Here is a 13162-nt window from a genome sequence, read left to right as displayed (position 1 = left end):
AAAGAGAACCTCTCCTGGGTCTCTGCACGGAGAAGTTGAATGCCTCTGAAGTTAATGATATTACCTGATATTGGAAGCTAAAAAATGACCCAATATCTTTAATTTCACCATAGAGCATAGTCTCCTCTTTTGGCAGAGGGCAGGGATTATACTTGAAACAAACTAGTTCACAGTTGTTGAATATGTTCGACTGCAGATCTATTTACAGCTGTTTCAAACTGCCACACGCAGCTGGTGATAAATATTGTTGAAACAGGTATAACAGCCTGCAGTGCTTCATTACCAGTATCTTAAGGGTGTTTGGTCACACCTGGCCACATTTAAAAAAGCAAAATAATTACAAGTCAGTAAATTAATAAATGGCTAATTTAAAAGAAATTTTTACACTCCCTAGACACTTTATTAGGTACACCTTGCTTGTTCTGGGTTGGACCCCTCGTTTGTCTTCAAGACATCTTTAATTCTTTGTGGCACAGATTAGGTGAGGTGCTGGATCTCACAGTTGCTGCAGATTTGTCGGCTGAACATCCATGATGCGAATCTCCCATTTCACCACAACCCAAAGGTGCTCTATTGGTTGAGAGGCCGTTTGAATACAATAAACTCATTGTCATAGAAATGAGTTTGAAATGATACGCACTTTGTGACATGGCAGATTATCCTGCTGGAAACAGTCATAATAGAATAAGATATGCATGTTTGAAACAAGTGGTTTTTTGAGTCAGTTTGCCTTCCTATCAGTTCGAATCAGTCTGCCCTTTCTCCTCTGACCTCTAACATGAATAAGGCATTTTCACACAGAGGAACTGCTGCTCACTGGGTATTTTTTTCTCTGTAAACTCTAGATCAGAAATTTCTGAAACATTTGTTTCGGGCGTACCTAACAAAGTGGCCATTGAGTGTATATGTGTAATGTGTTGAATGATTCTTTGACCTCTATCCAGCTTAGAATTAACTCTCTGAAGTGGGCGTGTCTTTCTGAGTATGACTTTTTGGAAGTTACAAAAGCTTCCCCTCCACTGTTCCGAAAATGTGGAAGAGTTTTGGGTGAGCTTGGCCGATTGTAAACTGATTTCTCCACTGAATCCACAAAGATAAAGTTATTTGTTTCCTCCGCTCAACTCCCAGTGAGACATATTATCACTCTACAGACCTATACATAAAATGGTACTTGCTACTCTGGAACAAACTGATCAGCAATGAATCATTCCTGAGTAACTCAGGTCCAATGACTAAATAATAGATAGCCATGAAACAGAGAACAGACTGGGAGCTGCTATTAATGAACTAATAACTTTTTATTATTATTAATTTGATTTTATTAATTAGATCATAGACATCAGCCCTGTGTCAGGCTGTCCAAGATGTACCCCTGCCTCTCGCCCTATGACTGCTGAGTTTTCTGTGCCTCTCTGTCACTCCCTGCCCTTCTCTCCCCAGTCTCTGACTGCCACGGTATAAAGGGTTGCAAGTGGCAGCTTTTGTCAACAATTCCTTAGTATTCGAGTATGTGTCATCTTCTCATGTGGGCCCACAGTCCCCTGAGTAGAGGCTAAACAGATCAAAACGGACTAATCTGGTTGCGGTTCCGCTTGTTCTGACAATCTGGGATGCTTCAGTTCAACGTGTTGTTCAGCTCTGTTGAAGAGTTCTGGATGAGTTGGTTTCAGATCAGCTGTCAATATGGCAAGTGAGCTGAAATTCCAGCAACAGATTGACAGTGACAGTGCTTCTCCTGGGCAGATCAGATGCACGAATCACAAACAGACTAAAACTGAATCTTTTGTTTATTTATGGAGCAAATGTGATATTATGTTTTACAAAGGACACGCCACCATGTCTGTCTTCTTCAGTTTGCCAGAGTAATATGAAGAGTGATATCTTCTTCCTCTATTTACATTTCTTTTCTTTGCTCTGCATCAGATCATACAGCATCGTTCACGCAAAACAAGAGGTCTGCAGAGCAGGATATTCGGTAAGATGCGAGAATGGCTAATGTTCGCTACATTTCAATTATCCTGAGTGAGTCATTGTGAGTGGCCCTCTACTACATCCTGCTAGTCTGTGTGGGCGAATATATCTGAGTGTGTCAGACTCAGCTGATGCTGGCTTATGAATTTAGCTAACGCCATTGCACCACAATGAGGGGAAGCACTTTTTAATGCAGTCGGGAAATGGTCTTTAGTTTGGCAGCTTCATCATCATTAGGAGTCTTAAATAGGTCAGCCGCTGACTTCAGGAGGGTGAACATGCTCTCGTTCACAAGAGAAAAAGGGAGACTTGGTCTGTGTATTCAGTAAACCCTGCGGTCTATGAATATTCATATGCATTAAAGTGAAACTGAATTTGTTAATTAAACTTGTGTTAGCAGTTTAATACGTAGACATGCAGCACTTTTTATTTTCAACGTCATTCAAAACAAAGTTGCCAACAATGTATAACAGCTTGTGCCCAGACATTTGTAACCTGCAGCTTGTTCCTTCATGACAAAGTAGCATCAGGCAGCTACAGTGTAAAACTTATACCCCTCAGGAATATACTATGCTGTGCTCCCAGAGTGAGCAAACATGCATTCACACACACCAGCCACAGCTTTAATTCACTCCACCTGTTTGATAATGCTCACACAGTGGCTCATATTGTGATTTTTTTTTTCAGGCCTGAATTGGACTATTTATGGCCTGAACAATAATGGAGACAAAATATGGATTACATAGAAATTCATCATACACTGCAAAAGAGCGTGCAGCAATGTGCATATAAATATGTATTTTCCTCAGCCATGGGGATAAACAGGGCTGTATATTTAGAAAAATATGCTTATTATTATTCAGGCATGAGATTCATCTCAGGGTGCTTCACCCAGATGAAAGCAGTGTTCTTTGATGTTCAGAGTTAAGCTAAGAGTCATTGTTTTATGTTTTTGCCCATGAATATCTGTAAGTCACAGTATGCCAATTGTGCATTTAGCTTTATATTCTAAAGGTTGATGTTTCGAGCTTTTCCAGTATATGGAAGAACAATAAGCAGAGCAGAAGAGAGAAAAAGCATCCAGTTAAATCTTTGTTTTATTTTGGTGAATGTTAGAATATTAAGTGAGCGCTAAGAAAGTCTCATATTAAATCACTACTTTTTAAGTTAAGCAGTAAAATAATAGTTTGCAACCTTTTCCAGCATGCCTTCCAGAGACGGAATATTTTTCCAACTATGTATTAATAGTCCTCTTCACCTTCTGATGGTAAATTAATTCCACTTACTCAGTGCTGTTGTTTTCTATGCTCTTTTCAATCTTTTAGGATTCACCATTTTCTTCCTAAAAAAACTAAACTAAAAAAAAGTTTGGACATTTCTAACCAACTTGAAAGTCAATATTTGGTATGACCACCTTTATCCTTGAACACAGCCTGAACCCTTGTAGGGAAGCTTTCTTGTCATTTATTGAAGAAGTCTTAAAGAAAAGTTCTCCAGGCTTCTTGAAGCTTTCACAGCTCTTCTTTGGATGTTGGCTTTCTGTTCCGTTCTCTGTCAAGATGACCTGTCACCACTCCATAAGACCTGTTGTCACTGATTTTCAATCCAGTTCTTGTCTAATTTGGCATGTTTCAGACTTCTCCCTATTTCCTTTCCCTAACAATGGCTTCTTGACAGCCACCCTTCCACTGCGACCATTTCTGATGAGGCTTCAGTGAACACTAGATGCATCAGCTGAAGGGTAACGTGTGTCTCTCAGGTCCTCTGGCAGGTCTTTGCTGGATTTATTTCTTAAAGACTTTAAGATACTGCTCATCAGCTGTAGACACTTTTTGTAGGCCTACCCCTTCTTTTGTCCTTGTGTCCTTCTGTGAGAGGCTGTTTGCAAGAAAGTGCCTAAAGATACAATTTAAAATTGTTCTATGTTGTCTGTTGTATGCAGACACAACACCGATTCATCCCCGGATTGAGGTCCCTTTTTATGCTTTAATGATTTATAACTCAGCATTAAATGGCTTAAAAAGAGGTGGCTCAAGTGTGTGTGTGTGTGTGTGTGTGTGTGTGTGTGTGTGTGTGTGTGTGTGTGTGTGTGTGTGTGTATTTGGCAGAAGAGGCAGCATATATTGTATGGATGTACACATGCAGAGACAGGAAAAGCTGACCTTGTGGTTTTAGTTTCAAGGACACTGCCATCGATCTTCTGGTGAAGGGGGGTCACTCTGCAGGTGTATACTGGATTAGTCTGAGAGGGCTGGGAAGGGAAAAAATACAGCTTTAGCATTTGTGTGTGTGTGTGCGTGTATGGTGTGGCTACATATATATATGTACAGTACAGCCTCTTTGTTCCATCAAAAGTCTTTGTCTTCGTTACAGAAGAGAATTTGAGACCTTATTACACGAGAGTGCACACTTGGGACACACACAGACCTACTTCAGCACAAATTACCTAATGAACATAAATATGCAGAAGTCTTGTGCTGCAGTGTCTGCTTTTTGATATTAGTGTTGCCTTCGGGGGCAAAGAGAATCTCCTTTTGTTTGAGCAATAGGACATTTCCTCATGTAAAATGCAGCAGAGTAGAATATTGAGCGGTAGCATTTCTTCTGCCACAGAACGAACAGTAAGTCAGCGAGCATTGATTACATATCACTTCATCAAAGTGTTTATGATAGAAAACAGTTGCAGTGCAGGGTGTGGCATCACACTTCAATTTGCCATCTAAAAGAATACAGTGTGGTAAGCGAATGTCACTTTGCCCCGCTGGCTGCGGAGCTGGCAAGTAGTGGCTCGGGGCAAACTCTTTGAAATATCTCTCTGTGACAGTGCAAACCTTCACCTCAGCTCAGATCTGCCTAAATGATTTTAGGTGAGAAATCCCAGCTTTTGATTTAGCAAGGGAGCATGCAAGTAAAGATTTCCCAGTGGAGGGCAAGTTCACAGATATATATCCAGAGAGGTAAATGTCTAGCTCATTTCCAATTATGGTTTAACGAGACGGATTGAGGTCAGAGCCAGAGAGCACGGCCACGGGAACCAGCCATGAGATATACTTGTGGGAATGCCAAGGGGGAAAAGGGGGCACAAGGGGTGGTGAGAAAAATTGGAAGTCCTAGCACGCCACCCTGAGTGAGAGGAATGATTTTTCTCTCTTTTGCCCTCCTTTTCTTTCATATACGCACTCAAGGAGCAGTCGGAGGCAGGGGCCTGAGATGGTGCCAGCCGCCCATAAAGGCTCCAGTGATTCTGTGTGGAGAATTAACCTAGCAACCAAAGAGAGAAAGTGAAGCAGCCGGCTCCTTTCTCTGAGGTCCACTTTAAGACTGTGTTTCAGGAGAATATTGTCCTCTATGATAACTCCTCCAGCACAATGCATTATTTCAAAGGGGCTTGGCAGAAACTGCTCTCAAGTCAGTCGAAAGTCAATGATATGGAGAGGAGGGAGGTGACAGCGTAGTTCAGACTGACAGCTCAGTGACTAACTGAGAGAGGTGTCACTGCCACTCTTTTCGAAAGGCTGACTGTTGTCTTAGCTTGTTTGTTCGCTCGCTCTTTTCACCGTGGCTTCCTGCAGACAAGGCAAGAGAAAGCCTCAGTCCTGCTACAAATCCCTGTTTAAACATCTTGTAATAGTTTGGGATTCTACCTCGAAACAAACATGCATCTTTGTTTCTCAGCAGATGTAATCCCTGCGGTGGGGTTCTAATTGAGAAATGCATAAAAGATTAAACACCTACAAGTTTAAAGGATTTACAAGCCATACAAGTAAGTACCATTAACACATACGAGGAGAGCTGCGGTCACACGCTTTCTTTGAACAGATGCTTATGAAAGCATCAGTAGTAGCAGCTGTAAAAGCAAACTTTTTTTCATCATGATTTGAAATCTGTCACCTAACGCACACAACAGCTGGGTTTATGGCGTGATATTGCACAGCACGTCGCCTCTTTATTAAAAAAAAACTTTTACAAAGTAAATATATTGTTCAGTTTGCAAGCTGCACTTGCAGCAGGTGTTTAGCTGGTAATCTCATTGTCAATATAGTAACTCCTTGATTTGATCTGCCAGTCATATGGAAAGCAGGGCCTGTATTTGGGCTTCAGATTTCCCCTACTGTATTTTTTCTTCGTCTTGCCAAATGGAATGGAAAATGGAGAAGATACAAAAGTGCTTCGAGGACAAAAGATATATCTTTGCAAAGGTCAGGGTGTTTGTTCCTCCAAGATATTGCTCATGATTTTGCATACGGTCGTCTGGGACAGAGTCATGTGTATGTGTGAGCAATTGTGCATGTGTGTGCCTGTAGGTGAGGGAATATATGTGTGCACATAAAGCATGTCCGTCTTCAAGAGAGTGTGTTTCTTCAAGGCCTGCTGCTTGTATCAGTTTACGACAGCCCCGGAGCTAATGCGATTCAGAGCAGAGAATAAGGCTGTGCATTTTAACAGCTTGGCCAGTGGCGCACAGCGGCCAGCAAAGCGCGAAGGAGCAACAGTAGCCGAGCTATATGTTTGTGCCAGATAGTCTACCAGGGCTGCTTAGTAAGGAGCTGCAGTTCCAGCCTGTCTCTCCAAGGGACCAGGCCAGGCTGAGAGATGAGATGAGGAAACAATCTGAGAGGGAACAGAAAATCATTCACCTGTTTATATCTAGTAGCTCGCAGGTTGCTTTCTGCTCCAATCTCCTTTGCTTTTCGTCCTTCTCCCAATTCCATACTTCCTCGCAAGCTCACCCATCACTCCAGCTGTCAGTGTGTGTGTGTGTGTGTGTGCGTGCGAGTGTGTGTCCATGCATGTATGCTCGTAAATCACCAGGAAAGCTACTATCTTGAGTAAAACCATTTTATCCATCAGGGAGTAGAGACAATTCTGCATGATCTACATGTGTGCAACCTTCGACACGCACATACACATACATGCAAAAAGGACACTGCATGACAGACACCTCACACAGCACAAAGTAACATGATAGACAGTCGGGGTAATTAATGTAGACAAAGGGACAGATATTTTCAGTCGGGACAAACCATGTGAGAGCAGGGGAATGGGAAGTCGTACATCATGTCTGAACAGTATCTGTCAGTCTAAACCTGTATGTTGGACACTAAATACAAACCTGCTCAGGGCTTACATTTTCCCATCATACGGCCAGAATTGGATGGACTAATCGTGATACTGTGATGTATTAACACAATGAAATTGCTTATATTGTCCTTACAGTAGTAGTTGAAGACGTACTCAGATTACCTTTTACTTGTACTAGAGATATAAGTGCTGTTCAGTCTCCCCCAGCTGGTCATGGCAGACGGCTGCCCCTACCTGAACTTTGTTTTGCCGAACTTTCTTTCTTTCAAAAGGGAGTTTTTCCTTCCCACTGTCCCCAGGTGCCTGCTCACAGAGGGTCGCCTGATTGTTGGGGTTTCTCTCTATTATTGCAGGGTCTTCATATTACAATATTACTGTATGTGCCTCAAGGTGACTGTTGTGATTTAGCACAATATATGTGAATAAGCTGGAACAACACAAGCAGGTTGTGCATTTAAAACAAATTCTGAACACATTTTAATGACCACTAAATGATTTTTACTTTCCACAATAATTAGTTAACACAACAAAACACAGCTTTCAATGTGACATACAGTAGTGAATTTCCCCCCAAAAAATTCAGTGGGCTACATAACTCAGGTAGAGGATAGAAATAAATGATCAGTCCTTTTGTACAAATATTGATCCATTATCAAAACCAGCATTTAGATCAGGACATCCACATTTATTACTCACAAGGGGTCATCACAGAATGTAGCTCCACATGTTGGATCTGGCAGATTTTTAACCCACCTGTCCTTTTCTGATGCAGCCCCAGAAGGATTTGTGTTGCTTCTTAGGATTGAACCAGGGATCCTGGTACAGTACAGACCCATTTGACTATGTTTGGATATTTGGATAATGTTTACTGGAAAAATATTTCTAGGTGTGTCTGTGACATATTCAACCACTTTGTCTATCCAAATAAATGTAGTCCATTATCAGAAGAAACTCACTTATTTATTATTTATTTGGTTCTCACAATAATAAACCTTATTCGTGTATTTTTTCATGGAATAAATCAGCTGAAACAGACTACCTCACATTGTAAAATCATTACCTTATTGGCCTCATAAACTGCACTGACAGTAAAAATTGTACAGGTCTAGCTTAAATGTTTAAACATCATTACAACACAACTGAAAGTTGTCATATTTGCTACTAGAGATACATAAGTTTTCTCAAATTTAAATACTAAAGCAAACTTGAATATAAGTAAAATGGACCTGCACTTGATTGCCACCGCACGCACACACACACACACACTGCCCGAATAAAAAGAATGATACTTTATATATTATTTTAATGTTGCACAGTGAAACAAACTTAATTTTTTTTTAAACGCTGCAGTGAAAAAGGAAGCACATAATAAGAGAAGGGATAGAGAAGAGGACGGGAAAGTGTGTAGGAGAAGATTGCACAATAAAAGAACGATTAGGCACAGCAGATCAGAAAAAAGGGTTGAGAGTACATTGCAGCAGGGAGATGAAAAATAGAGAGGGCGAGCCGGGAGAACAGCGAGAGGAAATAGCTGACAATCAGGGATGGAGAAGGTTGTATTAGCAAGCTCAAAATAATGCAACAGCAAAGGGGATTGTCGAGAGAGCCTTTCATCATAGGAGGCGGCGATGGCAGCGTGACCGCTCGCTCCTTCTCAGATCCTGACCCCGTGTTATTACAGAGCAGCTCTCACCAGATCGCAGGCTAAATGAAGCTATTGTGCTCACTGTGACTGGCTTGATGTTGTTCTAATGAAGACAGAGACACATGTCATATGCCAACCTGCAATGTTACATGTCAGCATGTCATAAACACCAAATTTACAATGTTTCCAGACAGATGCAAGACCAGTTGCTGTGCATTTATTTAACCTGCAGCTGATGTAGCCTGACATCAGATTTTGAAACTAGAAACAGAAAACGTGAGCAGAGACTGAAGTTACACTACATTAATATCACAAATTAAGGACATGTGGTCTGTAATATAATGTGTGGTTGTTCTGCCAGTTGCAATCATCAACAATAAGAAATTTATATTATATTTAGTTTATAGTTTGACTCTTCCGCTCTTTAAATTATTTCCGCCTTCCTCTGAATTGCCCAACTCCTCTGTTCCCCTCTGTTATTTTTTTCAAACTGATGCTTAAGTAGCAGAGTAGGTTCTTACAGCAACTTTACTCTGTAAATTAGAAACTGCATTTTAAAGGGTTAATGAATACACATCCTTCATACTGATACAGATCCTCCACACCCTATTTTCCCCAAACAGAGGCCAGAAATGTTTGAAAAAGGTCCAGTGGGTTCCTCTGGTTATGTTGACTCATCCATGTGTGAAGAGGAGACCAAATATTTGCTCTGCGTGGCTTCAGCTTCTCAGCACACCTGCTGCATCTGAACCCCACGGCCATCAGCACCACAATAACAGACATATTCATTAGATTTTTGCTCATCATGCCGAGCATCTGGACTGTGAGGGAAAAAAAAGAAAACTGAGCCAGGTAGGCACAAAACAGGCTGGCAAGTAAAACTACATGTAGACCTTGGAATGACAACAGAACTAATGAAGTGTTCTAGCTTTTTAAAGCTGATATAGTTCTGTCTTTTGATCAATGTGAAAAAGAAAATTTCGATAACCTCGTTTTTCTTTTCTTTTTTAGGATATTTTTTAAATCCATTAGAAACCAGCCAAGACAGAAGGTTTATTATAAATCAGAAAAATTATGAACTAATTTTATAATGTTATTGAACTGCATCTCTTAATTATAAAATATATAAATGGTTGTCAGAGGTTTTGCATAACTAATACCAAACATCTATCAATCCATTTTCTTAAGAGCTTGTCCAGTTCATGGTCATGGAGAGTTTGGCATGGATCCCAGATATCACAGGGTGGGGGAGATGACTGTAGCTCCTGGACATGATTCCAGTCCACAGCACGACTTATAGTAAACAACAGTGGTAAAATAAATCCAAGTCAAATGGCTTTCTTTAGCAAAAATACATTGATATGTACTGGGCTAATGAACTGTGCCAATGAGGAAGTGCTTAATTACTCACTGGAGAAAGTACAAACGTACGAAGTTCATTACACTACTTGTTACTTTGTTTTGCGTTAATCTATAATAAGACCTGGAATGCGCTGTCGCATTATCAGCTATCAATATAAACACGAGGCTACAGTCCCGCACACCAACACAAATCCCTATCCTAATGAAGACGTACTTAGGATCGTGAACACAAAGCCGACAACCCGAAGCTAATCTGAAAAACAGCCCTGTCTGAAAAAGTTGCTGAAACATAGCTGAAGCTGTGTTTGCAGTATAACACAGTTGTTTCTGCCTAGGACACAGTTTGCACTTTACCATTGGACTCTTATTCTTTTATGCAATAAAAATAAAAGTAAGGTCCATACCTCCACTCCTCAAAAGTTGTCGACCATGCCACCATTTTTCTCTTTTCTCCATTAAACCTTACATCAGCTGATTGCAGCACAAGTGCAAGCACACGTCTGATGATTATTTTTCATTCTATCCAATCATCATGCAGTAAACTGAAGAACTTTTGTAAAGCAAGTGACAATAGTTGTAGCTAAAATTGCAAAGTATTGAATTTTGTAAGGATATTACAGTATGTGTGTTACATTACCGCCTTTTTGAGAAATGTAGTATAATTACAGTATGTATGTATATATACTTTAACCTAATTCCTTAAATTTAAACAAGCTTGAAGTGTACTTATGGTTTAGTGCCTTAAAACATGGTGAAAATCATGAATATTACCTGCTAAACATGAGCATGACAGAATTGTCATTGCCTAGCTCAGTCTCTGTTTTGTCTATTTACTGCCTCACAGAGCTGCGGGTGTGGCTGTAGCCTTGCTTGTGTGAGTAGTGACAACACCTACATGTGCCCTGAGCTCGAAGTTGGATGTGTGTCGCTAAGTGATCCAGCCGTGATACAAGGGGGCTCAGTGAAGCTGTCAGACACACTTTGCGTGGCAGCATGGCTCCCAGGTCAAACACAGGGCATCTGTGCCTGTCACTTCTCCACACCGTGTGTGTGTTTTTGTGTGTATGCATGTCAGAAGTGCTAAACCCAAGGTAGCTTCATCCATGAACCAGCGTGACAAACCTTTGGGAAAAAGTATGGGCTGAACTGGTCCTCTTTCAAAACCCACAGAGCAGCCATGAAGACAGATGCAGTCAAGAGAGGTGACCTCAGCCAACCTTCTATCAGACAAAAGGAGAAAAGGGATAAGCACCAACTCAAAAATCTGCTTTTCTTTCATCTGCCAACACTGTCTTCACTTTCAACACTTTCCTTTGGTCTGTGAGAATACTGCAGTGTAAACAGCTGTGTTAACCATTCCACTATGATTAAACTGGATTACAGTAGCAAGCAAACGCAACACGATGTAGTGTTAGAGCCGAAAGGGTTTAACATGCAGCGTTAACGACAACATTATTTTTTCACTGGTTAGATATAAATGTTTAATCACCCTGTGGTGAGATTTTTTTAAATAATAAATTGGGACTTTTTCAATCATAAAATGCAAGATGCTTAATTTAAAAGGGTGTTGTTCCAATTGTAATTATTTATGAGAAAGTAAAAGCTTACTCTGAGGAAAAATGAGTAACCGATTATATGCACACGCTATTTGCTTTGGGCCAAAAATAAGCATGGGAGGCCATAAAATGAAATTAGTCCCATCATACACATTGCAGCAGAGAGTGAGAGTGCTTCATAGTCGACTCTGTGGGACATAGAATGAGAGGGTACTGGTCAAACAGACACAGACACACATATTTGTGCTGTATTCACTTCAGAAGGTCTTTCCTTAAGAACTGTGAATGGTAAATGGACTGATTCTTATATAGTGCTTATCTACTCTCCTGGAGCACTCAAAGCACTTCATGCAAGCAAGTACTTTCCTCAAAATGAAAAGATTTGTCACTTTTTATCCAAAAATGGAAGCAGAGTCAAGCACACACAGACTAATATCCTCAAAACACGAGTAATGGATGTGCACAGACACGCACACCCAGGCCCATCAGCTGCAGTGTTATTCTTTAATGCCCTCTTTCTCTTTTCATCTCGGCTATGTAAGAACTTTGAATCAGAGATTTCCTGGACAATAAAGTTTTCCCAGATTCCACAGACTGTAAAAAAAACAAAACAAAACAAAACTTCAAGATTCTTGTTGATCTCGCATTATTTTATTGAGTCAGTGTGCTTCATGAAGCTGTAGCAACTTGTGATATATATAAGTTTTGGTTTTCATTGTTTGAAAATGGATTCCACCGTGTGTTTTGTCTTGAAATAAACTGCATACATTATAAGAATGCAAATATTTTATGGGTGATGTCACCATCTTCATTAGGGAATAAGCATAGCATTTAATGATTCATGATGGGATGTTATATTATGCTATTTTTTTCCAAAATTAAAATGACTACTTTTTGCCTAAAAGTGTGTAAATAATTAATTTAGCCATTTAGCTCCATTAATTAATTTTCACTGGGGAATATCTTGTGACCTCCAGTTAAACCGTAGCCAGTTTCAGTACTATGACATTCACAGGAAATGCTCAAAGCCTCCTTACACAGGCTTTGGCAAGACTGTTGTTTGTTTTTTAGGGCACATATAACTAACTCTTAATACAAACTTGCTCCGTCACACAAACATTAAGTTTTGAACCAGTATATAAGGGAAAAACAACTGTATAATTCTACCCAGATTGAAAGTTAATATTTGGTATGACCACCTTTACTCTCCTACATGTAGGCAGCTTTCTCGCCACCTCTTTGCGTAGTTTTCAAGAATATTTCTCCAGGCTTCTTAAAAGGACATTAAAAGCTCTTCTTTGTATGTTGGCTGCCTTTTGTTTTGTTCTCTGTCAAGATGATCCCACAGTGCTTCAATAATGGTGAAGTCCGGGCTCTGGGGAGGCCAACCTGTGACTGATAGTGTTAATGATTGTGTGTTTTTCTATCCAGTATGCTTTTACTGCACTGACAGTGTGTTTGGGATCATTGTCATGCTGAAAAAAAATTCCAGATGGTATTGGATCTGGAAATATTGCATCCAAAACTGGCAGCACGTTTCTGCCTT

Source organism: Mchenga conophoros, linkage group LG1 (genome assembly GCF_057382185.1).
Source record: "Mchenga conophoros isolate Kocher_MC1m ecotype Shallow Benthic linkage group LG1, M_conophoros_male_GT1.1, whole genome shotgun sequence".
NCBI lineage: Eukaryota > Metazoa > Chordata > Actinopteri > Cichliformes > Cichlidae > Mchenga > Mchenga conophoros.
This window is presented reverse-complemented; position numbering follows the sequence as displayed.